Consider the following 23,571-nt stretch of genomic DNA (forward strand, 5'->3'; position numbering starts at 1 on the left):
TTTGCTTGTGGAAAAAGGGCGGTTAGAAAAGGCCTAGGTGTGCTGGTGGCGGTGTTGCAAGCATTTGGCACATCTTTAAAAGTGACCGATTCAAGCTGAAGAGATGTTGACGCTTCGCTAGATGATAGAGCTCAGAATCCTTTGCTTGTTCTGTAGCTAATTCTTGGAGGTTAAAAGGAAGTGATGTTGACATAGAGCTCTTGGAGCAACTGCATGTGATGGCATCCACGCTACTAAGATTGTCAGGTGGAGAGTTGTCAATGCCGCTGACATGGCGTATGTCATTTGAAAACTCTGAGCTAGAGAGCTGGCACACCTCATTCGCATTGTAAATACAGTGATTCAGAGTTGTCAGTTCAGTAGGCGAGAGGCTTGTAATCAGTGAAGATTGTGAACGAGCAGCCTTCAAGTAGGTTTCGGAAATGCCGCACGGTGAGAAATATGGCAAGCAACCCACGGTTGAAAACACTGTAGTGTGTTTGAACGAGAATCATGCGTTTTGAGAAAAAGGCAAGGGGCTGCCACCCCCTGTTCACCTTACGGCTCCGGCCACACAGCTAAAAGCATCAATAAAAAGTGACAATGGGTAGCTTGGGTTGGGATGAGACAGCATTATGGCATCGGCGAAAGCATGCTTGGTGGAATTGAAAGCTTCATCTGCCAGGGTGTCCCAGAGTAGTGCAGTTGACGAGTGTTTGCCGCAGAGCAAATGCTAGAGGGGTGCCCGCAGCATATTTCTAGCTTAGTTTCTAATTAATCGGCCGTAAAACCTTACCAAGGCTAGAAACTGACGTAGCTTAGTGATTGAAGGTGGCTTAGGGAACTTGACGACGGCTTGCACATTGTGATGAAGAGGGCAGGTGCCATTGTCATCCAAACGATGGCTGAGAAAATCAAGTGATGGTATTCAGAACTCACTCTTGATAGGGTAGATAATTCATGCCATCTGCCGATAGGGAGTCGAAAAGCTGATGGAGGTGCTGGAGGTGCTCTTCATGGGATGAACTTGCCACAAGCAGGTTGTCAACATAGATGAACACAAACGGCAAACTACATGTGGCTGAGTCGATGAGCTGCATCGATGCCTGTGCAGTTTTTCAGAGACTGAATGGCATTCTAAAAAATTGAGAAACCAAGTGGGGTGGTAACTGCCGTTTTCGGAATGTCTTCTGCGACAGGAATTTAGTGAAAGGCTCGCACCTGATCAATTTCTGAAAATTTTGTTTTGCCCTCCAGTGATGACAGGAAACCTTGGATGTTAGGCAGTGGGTGCCTATCAGGAATCGTTTTTGCGTTCAGGGATCGGTAGTGCCTGCATGACCTCCAGTCACCTGATTTCTTGGGGAACAGGTGGATGGAATGGAGACTGATGATGGCCATATAATTTCAAGTTCCAACACGTGTTCGAACTCTGCTTGGGCAATATTAGGTTTGTCCGATGCAAGTCTTCATAGGCAAGCAAAAACAGGTGGGCCAGTTGTTAGGATGTGATGACGAACATCATGTTGCACTGGTTTTGTTCAGTCAGATGGTGACATGAGGTTTGGGAACTTTTGAAGGAGACAAGCAAAAGGATTACCAGCAACTGTTATGGTTGGGGCGAATATAGGTGGGTCAGGAGAAACAGTGCCATGAACAGAGAGCAACGTAGCAGTGTGTCCATGGTAGTTCACGAAGTCGGTGCCCACGAGAGCATAGTGAACATCAGCGGCGAGGAAAACCGAACGGAACACACAACACAGGCCAAGGTTCAGGATGAAGGGACATGATTTGTAAATAGGGATCCTGCTACCATTGACAGCTTGAAGGTAAGAGGTCGGCGGTGTCGTTCAAGTCAGAATGTTGTGTAGGAATGATGCTGACTTCCATTCTGGTGTCCACCAGGTACTGCTGGCTTCTGGTTTTGTCCATCATATGAAATAGGCGACTTCTGCTTTGGCCCTGATCAGTCGTCGCCATTAAAGGTCAGCTGGCAGGTTTCCCTTCCTGCGCAAGGGCAGTAGCACTCATCCGGTCTGAAGCAGTGGTCATAAAAGCATACCTGTGGTGGCGCCTGTGACTAGGAGCGTACTTCTCATGTACACCGTGATATGCTTGAGCTGTGGTACCTTCCGTGACAGGGTGGAATGTGATGATGCTTTGCAGCACAAACTCATTGTTCAAGGCCATTGCAGAGGGCGCCGATGGGAGAAGCCTTGTCACTGCGGATGAGTAGAAGCAAAAACAAATTCCACTGGAGTAAGTGAACTGCCTCGCAAATTAAAGGCAGAGCTTACATGCACCAAACATAATTTTTTTCGAATACACTGATAAACTTTGCTACATCAACCACAGAAATACTGGCAGTACTTATCAAGAGCAGATAGGCCGGTATCTCAGCTAAAGACTGCAAACCATGCAGTAGAAGATGCACGTACCATTGTAAATTGGTTTAACTCATATTTCCAATCTGTCTTCACACGTATTGCCACAACAAATGTTGATTTATCAGCACCACGCACCTTTATGCCCTTTGTGCAGATAACAAAACCGGGCATCTTGAACTTACTGTAACTTATTGACATAAAATAGAAGTGGCCCAGACAACATTTCAAGCCAGTTTCTTAAAAGATGCGCAGAACAGCTACTCCCATTCTTGCATGCCATTTTCACAGTATCGCTAGATACGAGTGCTTTTCTGTGGACTGGCTATGCTCAAAAGTGATACCCATTCACAAAGACGGCGACAAACTATTCGTTGATACTTATCAACCCATATGTTTAACAAGTTGTAAACTATTAGAACACATCATCAATAAAGCAATCATAAGCTGCTTAAAGATAATTTACATTATAGCTGGCAACACAAATTTCTTAAAGGTTTATCAACTGCAATCCAGTTGCTTGAAATTATGCATGACTTTGCCATGGTAATTAATTCTGCCCTGCACGCCGACACAACTTTAATTGATCTTGCTAATGCTTTTGATCGAGGCTCACATTACAAGTTAATTGAGCAGCTCAAATCAATAGATGTTTATCTCAATGTAGTTACGTGGATTTAAGTGTATCTTTGATGCGAGCCATTTTAAGGTTTTATCAGGCGTCTCACAGGGATTGGTTCTGGGACCGTTATTGTTCCTTATTTATGTTATTCGCCAATGACTGCATGGTCTACACCACTGTGTGCAATGTCAACGACCAGGAAAGGTACAAGTCTTCATTACAAAAAATTGCTGACTGGTGCTTGGCTTGGATTATGGCAATAAATGTCAAGTAAACAGAGCTACGTGGGGTAACCAGAAAAAAAGTGCCTATCCGATTCAGCCACCAATCATCATCATCATCATCATGTTTTATGTCCACTGCAGAACGAAGGCCTCTCCCTGCGATCTCCAATTACCCCTGTCCTGTGCCAACCGATTCCAACCAGCGCCCGCGAATTTCCTAGTTTAATTGCTCCACCTAGTCTTGTCATCCTCGATTGCGTTTTCCTTCTCTTGGTACCCATTCTGTAACCCTAATGGTCCTACTGTTTTTTAACCGGCGCATTACATGACCTGCCCAGCTCCATTTATCCCCTTGATGTCAATTAGAATATCGTCTATACACATTTGCTCTCTGACCCAAATCGCCCTCTTTCTGTCTCTTAACGTTGTGTCTAGCAATCTTTGTTCCATCGCTCTTTGCGCGGTCCTTAACTTGTTCTCAAGCTTCTTTGTCAGTTTCCAAGTTTCTGCCCCATGTGTCAGCACTGGTAAAATGCACTGATTGTACACCTTCCTTTTCAGTGATAATGGTAAGCTTCCAGTCAGGAGCTGGCAATGTCTGCCGTATGCAATCCAACCCATTTTTATTCTTCTGTGAATTCCCTTTTTATGATCAGGGTTCCCTGTGATTAACTGACCTATGTAAACGTACTGCTTCACAGACTCTAGAGATTGCCCGGCGATCCTGAACTCTTGTTATTTTGCCCGACTATTTATCATTATCTTTACCTTCTGCATATTAATCTTCAACCTCACTCTTACACTCTCTCTGTTAAGGTCCTCAATCATTTGTTGTAACTCGTCTGCATTGTTGCTGAATAGAACAATGTCATCGGCAAACCGAAGGTCGCCGAGATATTCACCGTCGATCTTTACTCCTAAGCTTTCCCAGTTTAATAGCTTGAATACTTCTAATACGCAGTGAATAGCATTGGAGAGATTGCGTTTCCTTGTCTGACCCCTTTCTTTATAGGTATCTTCCTGCTTTTCTTGTGTAGAATTTAAGGTAGCTGTAGAACCTCTGTAGATATTTTCCAAGGCATTTACGTAAGCGTTCTGTACTCCTTGACTATAAAATGCCTCTATGACTGCTGGTATCTCTACTGAGTCGAATGACTTTTCGTTATCTATGAAAGCCATATAGAGAGGCTTATTGAACTCTTGTTACCAATTATCAGGTATTAAAATAACACAACTTCCACCACTCAAACATTTTGGTGTCAGAGAATCTAATATGGGCCGATCACATTGAGATTACATGCACCAAGGTGTTCAAACAATTAGGATTTCTGCACGCGAAATTAAGAATGGCATCATCACAGGTAAGAATAAGAGCTAATGAAACTTTAGTAAGGTCTATTCTTGAATGTGCAAGTATAATTTGGGATCCCAGCCAAACTATCTTATGGAAAAGTTCGGAAGAGTATAAAAAGAAAGAGCACTAAGGTTTATACAGGTTGTCCCACTGAGCTCGAGCCAATATTTTATATATGAGAGGCACTCCGGATGCGAGTTGAACCGAATGCATAATGTTGGCACTGGCCTAGAGTTACTCAGGCTATTTTTTATTTTCCCCTTAACTAACGGATTAGTTATGTTTAATTAATCAACTATTTAAGCATTGGCTGCAGACCCCAAGTGTTATATGCAAAATTGTAAAGCAACTTGAGTAACCTCTCAATAAATTGTTTCCAACACGATATATCTCACGTGGTCCTTTTTTACATGTTCCAAAGAAAGCCTGCGAAATACGAAAAAATACCATGTGACGGGGTGCTTGCGCGCTGTTATTGTGCTGCTCTCTAGCGTGTGATGGATGAACAAGGTCGGCTGCAGCGAGACTGGCCTGCGGCAGGGTGTTATGTCTGATGTAGGTATCTGGGCATGCAGCATGTTTTCACATGATGGCACAAATGCGTGCTGCTGGCCGAGAAGTGCCAAAGCAATAAAGACGAAAAAGAACAAGAACATAGCTTGATTTTTTTTATGCTTGAAATGGACAAGAGCTGGCAGCCTGCTGACGGAGTGTAACGGAGTTGGGCAGGGAGGCAGCTTTAGGGACAGAATTATTTTCCAATGACCTTCAATCCAAAAAGCGCCCTTTGATTATAATGCGTGTTCGAAGAGGTCACCATCTGCAATGCACATTTGCATCTCATAGACACACTTTCCAAGGCATTCTCGATCATAGTATCAGAGATGGAGTTGCAGACTTTTCTTATTTTTTCTTTTAGGTTCTCTGATGTTGTAGTTGGTGTCCAATATACTTGATCCTTGACATAGCCCCAGAGGAAGAAATTGAGGCGAGTTAAATCTGGCAACCGTGCCGGCCAAGGAATGGGCCCATGCCGTCCAATCCACTGCTGCGGGAATACTTCATGAAGCCATTTGCAAGCTTTGCTGCTGCCGGCCGTGCGGAGAAGCACCATCATGCTGATACCAAATATACTTGATCCAAGCCAATGGAACTTCGCAAAGAAAATCTTCAAGCGCCCCATCAAGGATGTCGTTGACGTATCTTTCGCCTGTAAGCGTGTTATCAAAAAAGATGGGGCCAATGATAGTGCCACCTTAACTTCTACACCACACATTAACTGGCCACTGATATGGTATGGCAGGCGGGGTGTTTGGAGCCCTTTCGGGTGCGAATTTCGTGGACGTCGCTACAATGCCCTCTCGAACTCCCCTGCCATCGACACAATGCCCTCTGGATGGTTGTAATTATGTGTTAGCCCCTTGCAAAAGCATTGCAGAAGTTTCAGCGCTTACTTTCGCACTCATGTACAACAGCCCAGAGGGGAGATAGTATAGTAGAAAGAGGATAGAGAGAAACCGTAAAGCCAATGCCCTGACAAAGCAAGTGAATTATATTTACTCTTTGCTCATGGCAGCTTGCATATATGGGGTGATTGCGGGAGATGGGAATGGCGCTGTAAGAAAGCATGCTTTACTTGGGGTCTCTTCAATGGAAGAGACACTACTACTAATTATGGCAACAGTTTTGGACAAACTAAAAATTTTAGCAAGGTATGATGTGTCACATTTCTGCCATTTCTGAAAAATAAACACTGTGCAAGTTTGTACATGTGGACAACTGACGCAGTGTGTGCAGATGCAAAGCTGCACTAAAGCGATAAGACGACAACATGCAAGCGGCTGTCCAGCAAATCAGCACTTCAGCCACGATGCGGTGCACCCATGCGAGGGAATGACAGTGTCAACTTTCTTGCAGGCTACGAACAATGGCGCACGATGACATCTCAAGTAAACACACCTTGTTGTGCATTCTGTCTACTGTGTAGACAAACACGAGTGCTGCATGCAAGGTAACATTTAACATTGCATCCTGACTGTCAGAGCCCACCAACATCACCGCCAAATATTGTCAGTGAATGCAAACAGCACAGAAAGCTTTGCTTACATTGATTCCCACAGTGCATGGGATCTGCTCAATTTTTTATACTTTAGTTTCTTTCGTTTAACATGGGCTGGTGACAGAATACAAAAGGGTTAGTATACATAGTGCACCTAGCGTAACATATTACACAGTGCACCCATGCAGTATGTGAGCCGAGAGAAATTGTAAAAGGGTCGGCATACATAGTGAACCTGCCATAGTCCAGTACATTTAGCGTAGACAGATTATGGGGCAATGAACAGATGCTGTATAATGTGTATGCCACATAATTTCTGTACTTATGTGTTTTGTCTTTTCATATATTTCTTTGTTCTCTTGAATTTTCACCATCCGCTCTCTTTAACACTATGTGACTGCTCAAAGAGTGCTAAAACCTGTGGAGTGTATCGCCGGTCCAAAGTACAACCCGTCAATCTATCATAAAAATTACTCACTTATTCAAACTGTTTTGTGCTTTTGTTCGTAACACACTGTACTGACTATAGAAACTCAGTTAAATTTAATAGCGATGTTTTGATTTCTAGGAGAGCTTGATGCTACTGAGTGCCGCTGTTATTGCTCAAGTGAGGAAATTGTCATTTGTTGCTGCGGCCGCAGCACCCCTTTTACAGCCAGTTTTCTTCTCGCCAGCATCAGACTGGAATGGTCTTCTCCACCAAGTTGCATCTGTAAGTTGTCTATCAATGTTTTTGCAAGGGCTAACAGAACTTGTATTTCAATAACACAGCAATATGTCACCCCATCCCTTATGTAACATCCCTAACTTAGGGGTCTTTAGGGAAATAAGCTAAACTTAACTGAACATCTCATATGCACTTTGACAATAGCAAAACAGAACGAGGTGTCTGCCTTCCTGGGAGCCTCTGGAGTGGAGACACCAGGGGGGGGTATTCTATGAGAGTCCACCTAGTGGACTGTCCATTTCGGTCATTCCTGATTGGCTAGGGCCACTCGTCTCCTCCTCGCTCGTACAGCTTCATCCAATGAGCAGCGGCCAAAATGAACAGTCCACTAGGTGGACTCTTACAGAATACCCTCCCTGGTGGCAAGCTGGTTGACGTCTTGACATCTGTGCGCACATACGTCACGGCAGACCTTGCACACTCGTTTATCAAATATCTCTGGTAAACTTGCGATTTTGTGCTCACTGCTACGTGCTCATGTATGCTCAACACACCTCTAGTTTTCTGTCACTAATGTGGGTAAAATCTGCCTATAATACTACAGAGATATGTGTGACCGCTGGTCATATAGAACCCTTGTCTTCCAGGACAGCAGCCCATGCTTCTCTCTTGCCAAAGTCACTCTTTGAAACATCTGTAGCATTCGTCACATGCCAGTTTCTCGCATTCCTCCTTCGTGACAGCTATCGCTTTGAGACACCGTGTTAGACTGCACTGTACGTCTTTCAGATCGGCCCATATTTTTCGTCAAGCAGATACCAACAAAGTGGGCACAGAGGCCCGTGACACAAATGTGATCTCAGCTGCGGTATGGAACGCAGAGAGAGTGCCTATGCTGGCAGTGTAGCTTGCCTAATGGCAGCATGTTGACACAATGTTTCACTTATATTTTTTCTGTCACCTCTAATAACGAACCAATTTGAAAAATCCAGTGGATAACGAAATTTCCTATGGAGCCCTATGACGTCAGAAACGCGTGGGCTCACTTTCTACCAACCAGGTTCCTATGCCACCCTGAACGCGGTACACGAGTGTTTAATACATTGGAATGCGGCTACCTCAGCTGCCTATCTGATGCTCGCGACCTCAGCCGTGCTTGGCAGAACGTCACAGTCCCCATACATTTAAGGAGAATGCATGAATTCTTAATTTTAAACCACAACCTCAATTGAAGCGTCCGTTCTGCTTGTCGCTGTCCATTCGCTAAAGTCGAAGCTTATTCCGTGACTAAAAGAGAGGGGGGAGTTGCTTACACGAAGGGACGGGCGAGTTAACCTCTTCAAGCAACAACAACCCCTTCAGGCCTGCGTGCGCCCAGATTTGAACCACTTCCGTTCGACAGAGCAGGATCCGGAGTCGGCTAGCGGCCAACAACTGGTAAAATTTTAGTCGAGCTAAGAGATCACCGCCAAATATGCCGTCAAGCAACCCAGTTTCTGTCGTCTTCATGGCTTGCTTTAGTGTTAGTGTTACAACAGAACACCTAAAACCTAGCGCAACATAAATCAGAGCCTTGCGCGACTAGAACAACCAAGGCCAAACTGACCATTCGAAATCTCGCGCCGATACAGTAGTCGGTGTCTTAACAGCACTGCACAGCTCGTACTTACACCATGCTTACACGTTTGTGCTTACACGTTTGGGCTTTGAAACCCCACCGACGACTGTGACACCATCATCCCTACGTAATAAACTTACGGAAAGCTCTTGGCACCGTTGTCAAAGAGAAATTTCTCTATACCGTTGCTGAAACTTTTAAATGCTCCGCAATACACGCGCTTCGTGCAGTTGACAAGATAATTACTGATGATGGTATTAGGGGTGTTGACGCCGCGCCGACCATGGCGCCGACAGTACATTGCCTCCGAGATATGGCGACGCGAAGATTGCGCCACCAAATTTCAAAGGCTATAAGCCATTACTCCAACTGAAACAGAAGTTTCTGTAGGATTTTGTTTCTTCTTTGTTTACTCCTTTGCTTGATTTTTTAATCATCATTTTTCAACAGTTAGGGTGCTGTATCAGAGCCCGCACTCTGATAGGGGACCTAGCGCAGCAAAGTCGCAGATCATAATTATCTATCATCAGCAGCGATTATCACGCAAGTGGCGCGAGGGCATGCGAGGGCCGCGAGAAGCGGGTGTGTTGGGGAACATTTAAACGGTCGTGACAACGGCTACTACGGCAGTTCTTTATGATAACGGTGCGAGGCGCTTTCTGTGTGCGTTTGCCTCGGCAAGGTGTTGTCACCGCCGTGAGTGGAGCTTTCAAGCAGTGAACACCATTCCCAAAGCGTGTAAGTGTGGACTGTCAAGCCCTGCAGTGATGTTTCATAGCTGTTGCCGCGCGAGATTCCGAATGGTCGAGCTGTTTTTGTCGTCACGCGGGTCTAAAACGTGTGCCTCATGTTGCCTCAGGTTGTAGGTATTCTGTACAAACACTGCAAGGAAAAAAGTGGCCCAATTAATTACCCATTTTTCCTTTTTGTACATAGTACAAGAGCAGGGCACAAAGACGAGCAGAACTGGTCGTTCAGCGGCGACTGCTTAGCTCAATTGTAAATATGTGTACCATTTATCGGCCTGCTTCGGGTGTCGCGAACGTCTGGTATTAGCCCCCTCGTATACCCTGGTATCTGCTCTGTCCAACGGAAATAATTCAACGCTCGACGTTCGCAGGCCTCGCGAAATTCACTGTAGTATGCGATGGTAAGAGGCGTGTTGAGGCGTGTTGTGTGGATATTTCTTGCCTATAAAGCTGATATGAGTAGCTAGACGTGCTGTTCCAACTGGCGAATAAGTTCAAAGGAAAGCTCGGTGGTATAAGCTAGCTTTTATTTGTTTGGCACAAGCTGAAATACCGTTTATGACAGGGCAGGAACAGCTGACAAACGTATGGGCACCCCACAATGAAGTTGGGTGGATAGATGTTATGAGCGTCCCCTTTGAAACGCGGTGGTGGGTTGCGCCACCAAGCTCGCTATTATACTGCCTAATGGTTAAACTGCCTACTGCCTACCTAGGTTAAAAGAAAAAGCAAACCACGACGAACTCGCACAACCAAATTTTCTGACCCCTATTGTGAACTTTGTTTTTGTGTGCCTTCGTTTTTTGTCGTATCTCTACTTCTCTTCCACCAATCTTCCAGTCGCCTCTTACTAATCTCTGTTTGGACATGTTTACTTTTCCCCTGCTCTCGCTGAACCGAAGCGCTTCAAGGATGTGTTGCCTGTACATTTTGTGCCACCTAACAGCAGCGGTGAGCACCTGCGAGTAGGCCCTCGCTGTCATTTCACCATTGTCCGTGGTGCGCTCAGGCGCTCCTGAAAGCCTGCTCTTCCGAGAGATTCATCGTGGCCGCTTGGCAGCTGCTTCGTGAGAAGTGTGAACAAAAAGAACAAGCGCAGATACTGCTGTGTTAAGGATTGTCACAACCACGAAGGGGATGTCTGCATGAAATTGCACTGCTTGCCTTCAAAACTGTAGGAGCAACCCGGTAGCTGAACTGGATCGTCGTGGTTCGTGTCGGTCTTGCGAATTTCTGTTAAACGAACTAAGACGTAAATGCAAAACGACAACAACAAAAGAAACAGCAGCGGCATCTGTAAAAAGCTCGCAGTATTTATTTATTTACTTTCAGAGCCCGGAGGCACTACAGAAAGGAGTGGGGTAAACATAACAATTTGTGCCAATCACATTGGATTTAAGCAAAGGCATGTTGAATGGCATTCTTTAAGTTAGTAGTGTCTGTGATGGCGGCGATGGCAGTGGGAAAATGATTCCATTCCGTGCTTGTTCGGGGAATGAAAAAATTGCTGTAAAGATTAGTCTTGCATGACTGCACACCTACTTTAAAGCAATGGTCTGATCGAGATGAAACATAAGACGACTGTGTGAGAACCTGCTCTTTTAATACAGGGTTAAAGCGGAAAACTTTATGAAATAGCGAAAGGCGAGCGCATTTTCTACGGGATGAAAGATCGGGCAAGTTTAGAGTATTTTTCATTGCTGGAATGACGCACGTAATTTAATAAAATGAATCTAGCTGCACGGTTTTGGATTGATTCAAGGGCAAGTGTTAGAGAGGTTTCAGCGGGATCCCATATGGCGCATGCATATTCGAGCTTTGATCGTACCAACGTTCGGTAAAGAATTACTTTAAGGGATGGAGGCGCAGATGAAAAATTACGACCCAAGTATCCAAGCATGCCGTTAGCATTATTACAGACCTACTCGATGTAGGTGTGCCATGAGAGGTTATTTGTGATATGAAGACCGAGTTACTTGTACGAGTCAACAGGTGTTATCTGATTACTATTAAGAAAGTATAGGCACGTGTCACTGCATTTTGAACGGCGGGAAATTTGCATAGCTTTACATTTGGTTGCGTTAAGTTGCGTTAGCCATTTATTGCACCAGAGTGACACATTGTTCAGCTAGTTTGCCAGTTTGCTTGTGTCAGCTGGATTAGTAATTTTGTGGTAAAGTACACAGTCGGCGAAGAGCTTAATAGAGGAAGAAGTAATGCAGTCGGGGAGGTCATTAATATAAACGAGGAAAAGCAATGGACCGAGCACCGATCCTTGCGGCAATCCCGATGTTACAGCAGAGGAACGAGAAGAGTAATCATTAGCTATTACATACTGTGTTCTGTTAGGAAGTCTCTAATCCAAGATAAGATGTTACGATCAATATTAAGTTTGCTGAGCTTAAGGATTAGTAAATTATGTGGGACCGTATCAAATGCCTTGGCAAAATCCAGGAAAATGCAGTCAGTATCAAAACCTAGGTCAGCATTAAAGAACAGGTCATTGGTAAATGATAATAGCAGCGTTTCACATGAAAAGTGCTTCCTAAAGCTGTGCTCACAAGGGTTAAAAAATGAATTGGTTTCTAGGAAATTAACTAGGTGGGGATCTATGTTCTAAGATTTTGCACGGAATACTGGTTAATAAGAGAGGGCGATAGTTCTTGGGTGAATGCGTAATACCTGACTTGTGTACAGGAACCTCCTTCCCATCTTTCCAATTGTTGGGTAGAGTTCAGCACTGTAAGGACTGTTCAAAAACTCTAGAATGATAGATGAATACACGGCAGTACATTTTAGAATTTTCGTCATGTGATTTCATCAGGTCCTGCAGATGAAGATAATTTTAAGCCATTGGATTGTTTACACCATCCCAATCTATTACAATGGGATTCATAGGTGGGAAATTCTGAATCACAATCAGTGTTACAAACAGGCCACGCTTTATGAAAAACTGATGTGAAAGCATTATTCAGCACAATGCAGCATTCACTGACAGGAACAGCAATGTCGGAATGTTCTAAATGTACTTGCCTGTTAGTTTTCCCGCCAACAATGCTCCAAAATTTACGAGGGTTACTGTGCAAGTACGAAAGAAGCGTAACAGTAAAGAAAACGTGTTTTGCTTCAGCAACCACCCGAACATAAGCAACGTTAGCAGCTTGATAATCTGACCAATGCATAACGAGGTTCGAACATTTTGCACATCGAAACAAGCGCTTCTTTTTGTTGCAAAGGCGGCATAATGTTGTATTGAACCACGGGGAACATTTGTCAGATTTAACAATTCTTTTGGGTACATAACGATCAATAAGCTACAGTAATTTGCTTTTATAAATCTACTAGTTTTCATTGACTGAGCGCTGACCAAACTCCGCAATAAATTAATCAACAAAGCGTTCCATTTCTACCGTCATAGCCTGAACATTGGATCTAGAAAAGTCACGGATATGCTTTACCTTTTTTTGTACAAACACAAGTTTGGATATCAAACTGCAACACTAAGTGGTGACTTATTCCTGGCTGATAACTTATTGCAGAAACAAGGTCAGGTGAGGTAGTGAGGATCAAGCGTCAACAACATAAAGACGTGTGAACAGATCCCCGCTGTTGTAAATTAGTTTAAATAGATGTGCATCTCGTCTTGCACCGAAACAAATGCGCAACTTTTCCCTGCCATCTGCTAGCCGTCTGGTTAGCTCGGATGGTAGAGAGGCTGCCCCGGAAAGGCGGTTGGCCCGGGTTCAAGTCCCGGAAAAGGAAGAATTTTCCTTCAACTGCGAGGTTTTTCTTTCGAGGAACCCATATGGGTTTCCTTTGTAGCAAGTGCTACGATTGGGTGGATGTCTCGTTTTCCCTTCATTAAACACGCAGTGTTTATGTGCCGAATCTAGCTTGTAAGTGTTCCATGCTGGAGCTTTGTACGCACTGTGCTTCCTGCTGCTGAGACGCAACTGCTGGAACCGGGCCCATTCGTGCCGATGTTTTGTCGTGCTTGAAAAACAAAACTAAGGTTGGAGTATGGAGTACACCGCAGCACACGTTGAGTATTCGAAAATTAGCATTTCCTCTCATGCACGCTAGCGCATACTTGTTTAGTCTTCACCTTGTTTAGTCTCAACTGATTGCTCTCTAGTATGCTTCAGCAGCAATGCCCTCTCACATTCGAGTCCGAACGAGAATACTAGAATATGCTTGGGGCACTTCGTCAACGGAGAAAAAAGCATTTACTTGCCATTTCACCAAAACCTCTACAATTGCGAGGCGCAGAGCACGCTCCAAGTAACGAAGCTACAAATGATCATTGAAAAACGTCCACGGCCGTATTTGCTCACCTAAGTGGAATAAAATGATTTTTACCTTAATTTGAGTTTGACATCGTAAGCATGCTCGATTTGTCATGAGAAGCACTTCGCGACCTGCGGTGGTTGCTTGTGGCTATGGTGTTGGGCTGCTAAGCACGAGGTCGCAGGATCAAATCCCAGCCATGGCAGCAGAATTTCAATAGGGGCGAAATGCAAAAACACCTATGTGCTTAGATTTAGGTCCATGTTAAACCCAGGTGGTCGAAATTATTCTGGAGTCCCCTACTACAGCATGCCTCATAATCGGATCATGCTTCTGGCACCTAAAACCCCATAATTTATTTTAAGCACCTCACTGCAATGTCCGTGCTGTTTACTTCTTTGACACGATATACATGGTTGTAGTCGTAAATTTGACGTCCTTTCTCAAGCATCGGGGGTCCAAAATGGGCCTCGATATTTTCTATTGCCTTAAAACCACAATCTAAAACGACCGACACGTTTCAAACTAGCGCCGCAAAAGCATGCCTCCGTCGCAGTGGCCGCCTCGGTGTTTGCGGAACTGAGACGGTGGCGCTGATGGCTGAGCCGATTGCTGCGCCGCCTGACCATTGAAGGTAGCCCATTACGTGCAACCGCACTTCAAAGGTACTGACACCTGCGCCAGCTAACTTGGGCATGCATCTGTAGGTACGATGTTGAAGCTGATAGGCGCATGCCCCGCATTGGAACAGTGCTGCTCGAGTGCAAGAACACCATTTCTGTCATGTACTCTGCGGCTCTTGACTGGACCTTCCAGGTGACATTTGTCGGCCGCGTGTCTCGCACACTTCAAGTAGCACCCCTCCGTCGTATGGCTGCGGTGTACTTAATGTGCAGCCCAGATGCATGTCACGTAGGCGCACACAGTTGTCTGGTGCTGTTGCATAGTGGCTGCCTTGTTCGCTCGCATGTAGCGAGCCTTTCACTGCGTGCTTCCTGCGCTTTCTTCACGAAACTTGTCACCCAGGACTGCTCAACAATTACTATTTGCAGGCATGTTAAGAGATACTCCAATGTACATAATACTTGTATTCAAGAAGTATCGGAATAGAGTACGAAATACTTAGAAAAGTATTTGTGTTTGAAATGCTTTCAAAATACAAGACGCTGCACAAATGAAAGAATAGCCTACATTATTGCAGCACATGCAAAGTGAAGGGCCAACTTAACAGCAACATTTGCTCTCCCTCGAAAAAGCTGCTTTTATGAGTTTGCATTAGACCTCCTGCCCTCTTTTTGAAGATACCACTGCCTACACTGAAAGGTGCCCGATGGCGCAGCAGCATTTCGAATGGGGAAAGAAAATGCTGAAGGGAAGAGTACTTCAATATCGATATCGCACCTAAGTACTCAGTTTCACTCAAATTAAGAGCGTAGTTGTGCTGCTACACTTTTCAGTGTTGTCCGCTGGCTGAAAAGTTGGGGAAGGAAAGTTACTGTTGTGTGCTTGACATTTATTTTTTTTTTAATACGAGGGTAAATACCTCAGGGCAATCAGGGGTATGGGATGCGGCCAAATAAGGAAGAATAAACGAACGAAAAAAGATTTACGGATCTACTTAAGTCAACAAGGGATCGATAATGTGGTCCCTGCGTCGAAGCAGCGTAATCGCTAGGATTATGCGGCGAAACTCCCAGTGCTGTGAGGGGCCGTAGCCTCGTTGGTTTCAATGCAGGGCAAACCCACAGCAGGTGGTGGACATTGGCTTCAGCATTTCGCAACTTGCAGACTGCACACCCAGGACGAGGATATAACTGGTGAAAGTGTGGCCACTTCAGAGTCGCAGCAGGAGTGAGGGCAACCCAGTCGCGGATCTTCCGAAGCGCAACCTCCTCTGCATGGGTCAGACCGTGGCGGGAGGGTTACCACACATGGAGGTATGAGAGCATGTTTGCGGTGCCGGAGGTGCTCCTTTCTTATTAAAAGGAGGGTGGCATAATCTAGGTGAAGGACCTGAAGCAGTGCCGATGTAGAGGTCGCTAGATGGGTCACAGTATCCGCACGGCTTTGGAAGCTCGGAAGGTTGTGTGGGATCCACTCGATAGATATTGGCTGCAGGATGCTTGTCGCCAGAAGGTGGATCTGTTGACATATTTCAGGGCTGCGAATGGTGCGTCCCAGAAACCGCGTCACCTGGAGGGAATCGGTGCGGATGATGATGATGCGGGCCGTGGGGACCATGAGAAAAGCGGCCACAGAGCACAATGCTTCTCGAACAGCAAGGAGCTCAGCACAAAAGGAGAAAGGAGGCTCTTCAGGTTGAAACCGGGATGTCTTGTTAAGGGCAGGTGCGCAAGGGCAGTAAAGTGCAGTGGTTGTTTCACAGTCCTGAATGCTTGCGTCAACCTAAAGCACGATGAAGCTAAGCGGCAGGTGGGCCTCTTGAGCTATAATTCGGTCGCGAAGGGACGCTGCCACATGAGTTGATGTCGGGCAACGTATATCGGTTGGCTTGTTATCGCTCAGCTGTGCAAAACTCCAGGGAGGCATAACTGGTGGTGGTAGAAGGGAGTACAAGAAAGCGTAAGCCCCGAGAGCACAGATTCTGTGTGAAAGGCTGGCCTTAAGCCTGCGAGCATCACGTCACTGCTGCACCAGCTCATCTAGTGTGTCCAGTTGTGCATTCTCTTGGAGAGCCACGATCAAGTGATGGCCCTCATTGCCTCGCGACTAACAGCTTCAAGGCAATACCATTGTGCCCTCGTCAAATGCTGGAATTGGGCACTACCGCCTTCACCAACTGTCGCGCAACATATGAGCGGGCGCCGCCCGTTTTAGGAGCAATGCACCTAATCAGAATCCACATCTGAATCGCCTGCTTTTTAGTGCTGGAGAGCCAGGCATTTCTGGCTCCCGACTTTTGGACCGTCAGACCCAGAATTTTTGTAGATGACCATTGTTGAAGTGGGATTCCAGATAGATGAAGAATGGCTGTTGCAGAGAGTTTACGCCGGCCCCAGCGATTGGCCACTGACATGTAAGCAGATTTGCTGACAGAAAGTTTAAGGCCGACCGAAGAAGCGTAGTCGACATAATATCTAAAGTTGATTGAAGAGCAGCGGCTCGAGTCTGCAGGGCACGATACGTGCTCCAAACCGTGATGTCATTAGTGTATAAAAAGAACTTTATGTTGGGTACATCGTGTAAGCGCCGTGCAAGCGGGATGAAAGTAATATTGAATGTGGGTGAGAATAACCGTAAAGAGGGACAAATGAGCCGATGGCGTCGTCACTGAGGCAGATTGCAAAGTGTTGGTCTTCAAGGAAAGATTTGACAAAATTTTTTGACAAATTTGAAATTTTTGACAAATTTTTGACAATTTGACAAAGCCAAGATGGCAGCATGACTAATGTTATTATATGCCTTTTTCACATCCATAGCGAGGACAGTACGGACAGTGTGGCTGCCAGTTGACGATAAAATGGGATGCGAAGATGGCCCGCCCATCTTCAGTACCTATGAATGGACGGAAGCCAATTTGAGCAGAGTGGTAGAAACCATGGTGCTTTAGCCACCACGACAGTCGTGTAGCTAGCATTTTCTTTGCAAGCTTGCACAACGTTGACGTTGGGGAAATGGGTCGGAAGTTGCCAAGGTTGGTTGGCGGCTTACCTGGTTTCAGAATTGGGATCATAATAGCCGATTTCCATCCTGGAGGGACAACACCATCTAGCCATACCTTGTTCATGGTGTCGAGAAGTTGAGGCAACACAGCTCAATTCAGGCTCTTGTAAGCCTCATAAGTAATAGAGTGGCACCATCTGTCGCTGCAAGCAACTCGGGCATGTTGAAACAGCTTGAAATTCCCTTGGAGTCTGCTGTAGATGGTAACTTGTCGATATTTGCTGGAATGCCTGCCAAGGAAGCACCATTGGTTGTTTGAGGCAACACGTCGTACTGGGGGGAAACTTCCTGGCTGCTTTTCTGACGAAATCATCCAGTGACAAGCCAGCGGGGAAGCAGGCTGTGGCCGCCGCATCTGGACGACACTAACCGTGTTCCATCGCACAGAACGTTCGCCAGAGAGAAGCATTTGATGCCTTCAATGAAAACCGCTCGCACCACGTGTGCCAGTGCCACTGCGAGAAATCGTGCTCATATCTTCGGGCCTTAGCAGTAAGGAAATTCATTCTTGTATGTGCTTGTGCAGATGGGGGTCTCGGGATGCTGCCAGCTCAGCTTGTCTGCGAGCAGCCCGCTAGTTGAGCACGTCGATATTTGGTGTCGGTCGATCGACGTCTACCCAGCTGATTGTTGTAGCTTCATTGAGCATGCTTTGTATGCGGTCAACAAGTAGCAGTGATGAGTCCAGAGGTGTCTTGGAGAATGGAACGAAAGGTGTCCCATTCGACCACGGTACACATGCGGTGCAATCGGTGGGCATGTGACGGATAAAGGCCGATGATAATAGGGTGCTGGTCACTACTCCAGCAGTCTGGCTCCAGGTGCCAAGTAGGAGGGCCAGGACCTGACCACCACGTAAGATCTGTTGTACGTCGAGCTTGAGGCACAGCCCGCTTTGCTGAATCGGGATGGTTCAGTAGTAAAAACAACTCGTCCTTGATGGAGTCCTGCACACGCCTATCTCTGGGGGCTAGAGGTGCGGTACACCAAATATGGGTGAGGGGCGTTGAAATCGCCAACGAAAATAGGGCACGCTGGGTATTGTCAACGGATATTCAATAACCAGCCCGGATTAGTGCCTGAAGTAGAGCCACCAGCTGGTCTTGTGTAGTACGACACTACAACAGCTGCCTTGGGTAACTTCGCAGCTACTGCCACTACCTCCCGATATGAGTTACACCGGTTTTCAAGAGAAAGGCAGACCTGAGGATAGCGTGTATCAACATACATTGTCGCCTTTCCTGGAGGGACAGCCGTGTGCATGTGACGGTCACTCATTGAAGGAGACGTATTCACTGAAGCTCAGAATGGCAGGCAAGGCATTGGTCTCCTGCAGTAACAGGGCTCACGCCTGCAGCTTGTTCATGCGAAGATGGGATTTAAGCTCCCCCACTTTCGTGGAGAGGCCTCTACAGTTCCACTGCAGCACACCACAAAAACTTGTACCTGCCATTTTGATTACGAGTCCAGGCGTTGTAAAATCGCAGATGTTGGGTTGGATAAGTGACTGACCATGAACTGCAGAACGGATGTTGTAGATTTATCCGGCAATGGAACAGAAGACCTGGTAGAATCGGTGAATGATTCAGCAGGGCGTGACATAGGCAATGATGCAGCGGAATTGATATTTGCAATGTTGCGAGATTCCGTTGCACGCCAGCAACGCGCAAGTAGTTCACGGTGTCCTCGGAGCTTGCCTAAAAGGCACGCAATTTCATTGTCAACTGCTGCCATATCGTCACGCGGATGTTCCGGCACGCTCTGCTTCTGTGTAACCAGCAGGTGATGGCCGTCTCTGCGAACTTTGTCACTAAGTCTATTGTTAATGGGTTGCAGGCGGGTCGGGCTCGGAAAGCTCTGGCTAGTTGTCATCCCACTGAAGCGCTGCAAACCTGTTGGATGTCAGCACTGGTTGTGTGGCAGCATGCTGAGGCCATTGCTTATGAATCCCGCAACGAACCTTCCAAATGGCATTTTGCTTTATGGGCCAAGTTGAAGTGATCCCGTGGTCAGTCTTGCAGAGTCCACAACGGTAAGGCACTGTGCCAGCTAGTACAGCTTCATCTGGCGCTGTAAATAGACAGGATCGACGCATGTGGCCAGGTCGGAAACAGTTGTAACAATAGACGACAGTGGGTTTATATGGCTGAGGTCATAGAATGCAGCCATAGTAGTACAGGCGGGCTGGGGGAGTTCGTGGGCCCTGCAAGGTGACGATGCAAGACTGCCCTTTTCCCATGTAGTGCACTTGAATGACGGTGAGTAGCACAGTAGAGCTCGCGCTGGAGGGCAGCCTTGTCCTCGTCAACGTTGTAAACGACACAGCGTTGTAAATCGGAGCCCTCTACCAGGTACACCTGGACCGGCACGATGACTTCACTTGTAATCGAGAGACGCTGAAGCGTTTGCAAATGCTCGATAGCAGCCGATGTCCTGCAGCCTTCCTGGCCGTGAAGCCGTGGATGCCTGTGGTGCCAAGACAAGTCTAGATTCGCCTGAATAATCCTGTTCGGTATTTCCTTGAGGCTTGTGGGTGCCAGAGCTTAAATGGTTGCTTTATAGCAAACCGAGCCTGGTTGTCGACACAACTGGTCAGTCAATGGTCAGTCGTTAGACAGGAATGCTTGCCTTGGAAGCCGCTGTTGGCTGAAGACGAATCTGGTGCAAATTGTTCCGAAGGACGCTTCCGAGAACCACAGGGGGCCGACAGCACAGGTGTTAGGGCAGAAGACAAGTCCATAGGCGTACTCGGTTCGTCCTGCACAATTGGAGCCCCATTCCCAATTGGTGACTGGGAAGCCATTGCTGGGCGCCGCCCTGAGGGCAGGTCACTTGCGGTCTGATGTGCATTGGGAAAGGGGCAGGCTGTAGCAGAAGTACTTGGAGCAGGAACCAGGAGCTGGGATCCAGGCTCGGGTGTCAATTGTGTGGCCGGTAATGCCGTCATGACAAGTGGCGCCGACGAATCTGCCGCCACCAGCACGTCACCAGAGGCATTAGGCTTAGTCCCGGTGCACAATTGAGCTGCAGGGCCGATGGAGTGACACTCGCTGAATGCCAGGAAACCAGACTGCGCATGAGCGTCCAGAACGTCCTCGGATAGCTTGAGGTCTGATCTCTTGAAGTATGGAATGTGTTTACGTGGACGGTGAGATTTTTCACAAGAGCAATGAGCAGTCACCTTTGCAGGGACACTTTGTTGTCATTCATTCTCGTGTGCTTGACTTCGTTGCTGTGTTTTGTATGGGGCAGAGCAAATCAACTGTCAAGCAAAGTTTGCTGCCTCATATAAAATTCAACCATGGCAGTTTGGTTGCACGCATCCATGACACGGATACATGCTTGCTTTCTTTCTGCACTGATTTCTTTCACAAAATTTGTGCACCATGATATTGCGGCAGTGCTCTTTAAATACCAGTACAAGCCCCGAATGAAGTGCCGGGGCAACGCATTCCTGCACCTGAAACCACTCGGCTCCGTTTTAAGTATCTTGGAGTCTGTTAAAGGGTACAAAAGGCTACGAGAAAATACTAAGTTACCCTATACTAAGTACTGCTGTAGGGAAGTATTTATGAAATGTCAGAATACTCTTGGGAGTAATTAAAATACGCTATCAGTTGCAGGTGAAGATGGAATAACAGTCGATTTAATTAAAGATGGAGGAGACATAATGCTTGGAAAACTAGCGACTATATACGAAGTGTCTGTCGACTGCAAGGGTCCCAGAAAACTGGAATGCAAATATTATACTAATCCACAAAAAGGGAGATGTTAAAGAATGCAAAAATTATAGGCCCATTAGCTTACTCCCAGTATTACATCAAATATTTACCAAAATAATCTCCAATAGAATAAGGACAACACGACTTTATTCAACCAAGGGAACAGGCTGGCTTCAGGAAGGGATACTTGACAATGGATCGCATCCATGTCATTAATCAAGTTACTGAGAAATCGGCAGAGTACAATAAGCCTCACTGTATGGCTTTCATATATTACGAAAAGACATTTGATTCAGTAGAGATACCAGCAGTCATAAAGGCCTTACGTAATCAAGGAATACAGACCGGTTATATAAATATCTTGGAAAAATATCTGCAGAGATTCTGTGCTATTCACTGCATGCTTGGAAGTATTCAAGCTACTAAACTGGCAAGGCTTAGGAGTAAGGATTGACGGCGAATATCTCGGCAACCTTCGGTTTGCTGGTGATGTAGTTGTATTCAGCAATACTGTAGAGTTACAACAAATGATTGAGGACCCTAACAGAGAGAGTGCAAGAGTGCGGTTGAAAATTAGTATGCAGAAGACAAAGATAATGATCAATAACCAGGCAAGGGAACAAGTCTAGGATCGCCAGTCAGCCTCTAGAGTCTGTGAAGGAGTACGTTTACCTAGGTCAATGAATCAAAGGGAACTCGGAACATGAGAAGGAAATTCACAGAATAAAAAATGGGTTCGAACGCATACGCTAAACATTGTCAGCTTCTGACTGGAAGCTTACCATTACCATTGAAAAGGAAAGTGTACAATAGGTGCATTTTACCGCTGCTGACATATGGGGCAGAGACTTGAGAATGACAAAGAACTTAATAACAAGTTAAGGACCGCGCAAAGAGCGATGGAATGAAGAATGCTAGGCCTAACTTTAAGAGACAGAAAGAGCGGTTTGGATCGGAGAGCAAACGGGTATAGCTGATATTCTAATTGACATTAATAGAAAAAAATGGAGCTCGGCAGGTCATGTAATGCGCCGGTTAGATAACCGTTTGACCATTGGAGTGACAGAATGGGTACCAAGAGAAGGGAAACGCAATCAACGATGACAAGACTAGGTGGAGCGATGAAATTAAGAAATTCATGGGCGCTAGTTGGAATCGGTCGGCACAGGACAGGTGTAATTGGAGATTGCCTTCGTCCTGCAGTGGACATGAAATGGGCTGATGAGGATGATTGTGAGTACAATATATCGGATACGTACAAGTCAGTGTGTGATTTCAAATCTTGACATGCCCCCTAGATGTCGCAGATCCCTCTCCCCACCCATTTTTTTTCTTTCCTCTCACTGCAAACACTATGGTTTCAGCACACGGACAGTGACTAGCGCAAGTGGCGCTTCAGCTCGGTTCGTGCTTTGAATACGAACTTATCCCTTTTTTTTTTAAAGGGTCCCTCACCAGGCCTGGTCATTTTCAGCTGACAAGTGCAGAGCGTACATTGCGCAATAACAATTGTGTCTGCAAAGTGTTACATCGCGACGCACCGCGGAAAGCTCTGAAATTTTAGTCTGAACGCTGTTTCCCTCTTCACTCGCTGCCACCGTGATCCAAGCTGGATGGTGAGGTAATTGTGCCCCTGTGCCTATGTAATCGTGTCCGCAGTGTGATGTCGTTCATGGTGACATGCGACTTCGAGAATTATTCAAGACATCTGTTATCTGTGCGATCTGTTGCTTGAATTGACGGATTGAAGTTTAGAGAAAACACAAACGGAATGTCTGCATGTTTTGTTTTTCTTCGCGCCGAAGCAAGAGAGATGTACTTCCACTTCGTCTGCTTGTTCCCACAGTCAAGTGGTCATGTGCGCAGGTACCCAATCTATGCCATTTTCTACCATGTTCCAGGGCGTGATCACGCTCTGCGATCTGCTTGTTCTGCCTCAGTATTGGTGTAGCACTGAATTATACTGCTAGTCGTGTTTCCCTATGCGCAGCGCAAAATCGTGTGCTGCGCAAATGAGACAGCTCGCGCATGGCACGGTCAGCAGAAGTGCGTAGCGCAAGGACAAAAAAAATGGAGCCGGGGCTTGTGACGCACGAGTTACGTGATCCTCAAGGTCTGGTGTGGGAGAATGCAGGGAAGGAATTTCGTTTACGAAGGCCCGACTGGACAGGCCAGGCTAGTTGGGGAGAGACAGGCTTGGCAGTGGAGCCCACCTGCTGAAA

General features: G+C 46.2%; 1 long non-coding RNA gene across 1 annotated transcript; it reads right to left on the reverse strand.

Moving 5' to 3' along the window:
* Positions 1-553: 553 nt before the first annotated feature.
* Positions 554-9,206, reverse strand: LOC135908310 (uncharacterized). The gene is made up of 2 exons (XR_010566282.1): positions 9,048-9,206; positions 554-2,201 (listed from the first exon to the last, which is right to left on the reverse strand). It is a non-coding gene; the product is annotated as an uncharacterized lncRNA (long non-coding RNA).
* Between the last annotated feature and the right edge of the window lie 14,365 nt (positions 9,207-23,571).

The sequence above is a fragment of the Dermacentor albipictus genome, chromosome 6 (assembly GCF_038994185.2).
Source record: "Dermacentor albipictus isolate Rhodes 1998 colony chromosome 6, USDA_Dalb.pri_finalv2, whole genome shotgun sequence".
NCBI classification, from domain to species: Eukaryota; Metazoa; Arthropoda; class Arachnida; order Ixodida; family Ixodidae; genus Dermacentor; species Dermacentor albipictus.